General features: G+C 38.1%; 1 protein-coding gene across 1 annotated transcript in view; it reads right to left on the bottom strand.

The window, feature by feature from the left end:
- FRA10AC1 (fragile site, folic acid type, rare, fra(10)(q23.3) or fra(10)(q24.2) candidate 1) overlaps positions 1 to 1,576 on the bottom strand; it is a 39,379-nt gene that overhangs the window by 29,914 nt on the left and 7,889 nt on the right. The window lies entirely within an intron of this gene.

Below are 1,576 nucleotides of genomic sequence, written 5' to 3' on the forward strand. Positions count from 1 at the left end.
CAATGTGTTCCAATAGAGTATTTAATGAGAATATGACATGTCCAAACTGCTAACAAAGCAGTTACCATTCTGGGGTGGAGAGAAAGAGAGAGAGAAAAGCCAGACATCTGGAGATCTGGGTTCTAGCTTTTGATCTATCACTAACTGGTCACATGACCATGGCAAGTTGCTTATCCTATTAGAGCTGGGGTCAGCAAACTTTTTCTGTAAAGGGCCAGGTGGTAAATATTTCAGATTTTGCGGGCCATATGGTCTCTGTTGCAAATCCTTACCTCTGCCATGATAGCATAAAAGCAGCCATAGACAACACACAAACAAAGAAGCACGGCTATATTCCAATATAATTTTATGTACCAAAAACAGGTGGTGGGTGGTATTTATGCTTCCAGGAAGATGGAGTAGACAGACAAAGAGGTACTTCTCCCTATTTCTCACACTACCATCAACTAAAAACCTTGGACATTATATACATAACAAACAAAAGATAACTCTGAAAGGTAGAGAGAAGGCACAGCAGGTGGGGACCTCAAGACCTATGGTATGACATGGCGATGAGTACTCCAGGTTTTCTTTTTGTCTCATATATCCCAGATTTGGAGATAAAGAAGCTGGCAACCTGGTAACACCAAGAGGCACAGACTAAAAAAGCCTCAATAAAACCCTATTTTCTCTAACCAAATGACCAAGAGTCGGCCCAGCAAGATCAGTAACTTTTAGACAACAACTACTTTACTCCAGCCAAACACTAGAGGAAAAAAATGGTGTCCCCACTGCCATCTATGCCAGAAAACGAGTACATAGACTTTTACTCTGACCAGAGTGAGAGTGCACCAGGTTGCAACTGGGTGCCCCAATGTCCCCAATGCAGTGGTATCAGAGAAGGCAGAGCAGATGTTCAAATGCTAAAGGAACAATTGGCAGATGAGATTCACAGGAAAGCTAAGCTATTGGGTTCGAAGACAAAAGGAATAATTAGTGACACGTGGTACTTCCGTAACTTAAAGAAAAATATTAGAAAAATAACAACGTGAAACACATGACTACAGTTAGGGGGTGTATCAAATCACACTGTCTCCTTCTCCCAATTCTGACCACAGCAATAAATACCCAGAAATACTTCGGGCCTTGTTTGGCCTGTCTTTTATTCTTCAATATTTCCAACAATAATACGGATGGCCATTGTAGCAGTTAGTGTCATGAGCCATAGTCCTGGGGACAGTCCACAGACAGATCTAATTTCAAATATAAATTCTGTAGAGAACTTAAATAGCCAAGAACCAGGTAGGAAGAGAATACAATAAAATGAGATTAAAGAGAAATATAAAAAAGAGGAGTGTTGAAAGCTTGAAAAAAACAAGTTGGAAAAAATATTTGCAGGTTCATGGACTTTGTAAACCTTCATACAGACTACTAGTAATATGTTTCATTATTTTTATCTCTAAATCTTTCCTATATATTAGTAAAAGAGAATTATACCCAAAAGTATAAATGGCAAAATCCTACATAAATAAACACTTATATTTAAAAATAAAAAGGCCTATTTGACTTCATAAGATTTTATGAAATAAAAGATTTA

Source organism: Propithecus coquereli, unplaced genomic scaffold (assembly GCF_000956105.1).
Source record: "Propithecus coquereli isolate 6110/MARCELLA unplaced genomic scaffold, Pcoq_1.0 Scaffold63, whole genome shotgun sequence".
NCBI lineage: Eukaryota > Metazoa > Chordata > Mammalia > Primates > Indriidae > Propithecus > Propithecus coquereli.